The sequence below is a fragment of the Mytilus californianus genome, unplaced genomic scaffold, assembly GCF_021869535.1.
Source record: "Mytilus californianus isolate M0D057914Y unplaced genomic scaffold, xbMytCali1.0.p SCAF_8, whole genome shotgun sequence".
NCBI classification, from domain to species: Eukaryota; Metazoa; Mollusca; class Bivalvia; order Mytilida; family Mytilidae; genus Mytilus; species Mytilus californianus.
Window position 1 is genome coordinate 90,110,190 of NW_026262734.1, and position 2,915 is coordinate 90,113,104.

The following is a 2,915-nucleotide window of genomic DNA, read 5'->3' on the forward strand; positions in this document are numbered from 1 at the left end:
TATATACTTTATAACTTGATTATTATTTTTGTGAACAATGTTATAAAAAAAATAAATCATTCATTTATCATCTAGAAACAGTACAAATTGTTATAAAACTTAGTTTATTGGATTTATATGCCTGTCTCATTAGAGACCGCAACTTTTTTTATGATTACCGCACCTTCCCTATAGTTCGAGATTTGACATGGTCCCAAAACGTCTTAAAAGACGATCAGATATCAGATCAATTCCATACGACTGGCATATAGGGTCATCTGATAATGTCATAAATTAAGATATGTTGTCAAAACCTTATTAAAAAATATTCTCTTTAACTACTGAACCAATTTCTCCATCAAATTCGCTGAATGGTCCCTTATTGGCAAAACAATCAAAAGTAAATATGACATGTTCTCCCAGACTAAAGTATCCCTCAGTACAATTCCAAAGATGTTATAAACTGTCAACTCCTAGGTTGCGGGTTCTAACTTCATGTGTGGCAGGAGCGAATGATTAAATAGGACTGAAAATGGCGTTAAAGACCAATAATCTATAAATCAATCACTATTGTCTGAGAAAAAAAAACATGTCTGACATAGTGCCAAAATATAAGTATTTGATATCTACATGGTATAGGACCATAACTTCAACAAAGGACCACAAACGATTAAAGAGGCACTAGCTGTCATGTTCACCGATTTGACTCAAGTTCTCATAATAGATTCATAACAATGTAAAACATTTATCCAAATTATAAGAAGTCTAAAATAAAAAAAAATACAGGACATGGGCTCGATAAAATGTAGCTTCGTTTCGTGTGTATTTTAGTCTAGACACCATCTAATTAACTATCGAGATGACCCCGAAAACAACCGACGGTCACATAACACGATATAAACATAAATATAAATAGATATATGAACCTCGTGCAAAAAGATTTTTCTATGTCTGATTGATTTCAATTTTAAGTTTAAAAGAATAAGTTAATTTTCGATTTTACCTGTATAAGAATGATTTTTTGTGTATCGAATCAGTCAATCAAGTGATTTACCTTTGTTTCACTTTCAATGTTGACTTTCTTTTCTTTTAACAGTCTAACACGCATCAATTATGCATAATTCATCTCTAGCTAAGGAGTTCATTGAAGTTCGCATGAATACGGATTCAATGGGGTCGCACTATTCACTTGCAAGTGAATAATTCATCATCGATGTTTCTTTGCTTATTTTGAAAAAAATTGAATCATACTGGCTGCTAATAGCGATTTTTTTTATTTTTATAAACAACATTACTGCATAAATATATCCCTTGTTTATTACAAATTCTACAGATATAACCAAACTTCAAAACCAAAAGTGAACGAATACAAAGTTTTGAGTGATCTATTTTAATGAAATCCCTAAGTTAATGATCAATAAATTATGCTTAGTTTATATCCATTGAGAAAGGACCAAAGGCACATCACCGTACGAAATGGAAAAAAAATGTAATAAGGAACAAAAAGTCGTCTCTTTAGTCGTAATTATTTTCTGCTCAGCTGGACCCTTAGGCAAAGTGAGCTTTTCTCATCACTTGGCGTCCGTCGTCCGCTAACTTTTACAAAACCTTCTCCTCTGAAACTACTGAGCCAAATTTAACCAAACTTGGCCACAATCATCATTAGGATATTTAGTTTATAAAATGTGTCCGATGACCTCGCCTGCCAACCGACATGACTAATAATAGAACAACGGGGTAAAATGCAGATTGTGGCTTATATCTCTGAAACTAAAGCATTTAGAGACTATCTAAAATGAGGTTTGAATGTTTATCAGATTGAGATCTATCCGCCCTGAAATTTTTCAGACGAATCAGACAACCCGTTGCTGCCCCTGAAATGGTAATTCGAAGGAAATTGCAGTTTTTGTTATTATCTTGAATATTTTTTTAGATAGAAATAAACTGTAAACATCAATAATGTTCAGCAAAGTAAGATCTGCAAATAATTCAATAAGACCCAAATTGTCAATTGACTCCTTAAAGAGTTATTTATTGCCCTTTATAGTAGATTTGTAACCATTTTTCAAAAATTTTTGTTACCGTTTACAAAAAATTCTCCTCTGAAACCACTAAGCAAAATTGAACAAAACTTTGCCACAATCATCAGCAGGATTTCTAGTTATAAAAAGGTGTCGGATGACCCCGTTTGCCAACCAAAATGGCCGTCATGAAGAGTAAAATGCAGTTTGTATCTTTGTTTATCAGGTTGAGATCTATCGGCCCTGAAATATTTAGACGAATCAAACAAACCGGTTGTTGGGTTGCTGTCCTAAAATTGTTAATTTGAAGTGAATTTTGCAGTTTTTGGTTATTATCTTGAAAATTATCATAGATAGAAAAACACTGTAAACAGTAATAAGGTTAAGCATAGTAAGATCTACGAATACGTCATATTACCAAAATTGTCAATTGACCTCTTAATGAGCTATATTGCCCTTTATAGTAAATTTTTAACAATTTTTCTTTAATTTTTGTAATCTTTTACAAAAATGTTCTCCTCTGAATCAATTGAGACAATTTAACCAATTTTGTCCATAATCATCATTAAGTTATCTAGTTTAAAATATGTGTCCAATGACCCCGCAAGCCAACCAACATGGCCGACATGACTAAAACTAGAACATCGGGGTAAAATGCAGTTTTTGGTTTATATCTCTTTAACTGAGACTAAAACAGTTAGAGCAAATCTGACATGGGTAAACATGTTCTTGGGTTGCTGCACCTGAATTGGTAAATTTGTGGAAATTTTGCAGTTTTTTGTTATTATCTTAAATATTATTATAGATAGAGATAAACTGTAAACAGCAATAATTTTCAGCACAGTACTATCTACAAATAAGTCAAATGAACCAAAATTGTAAATAGACCCCTTAAGGAGTTATTGCCCTTTATAA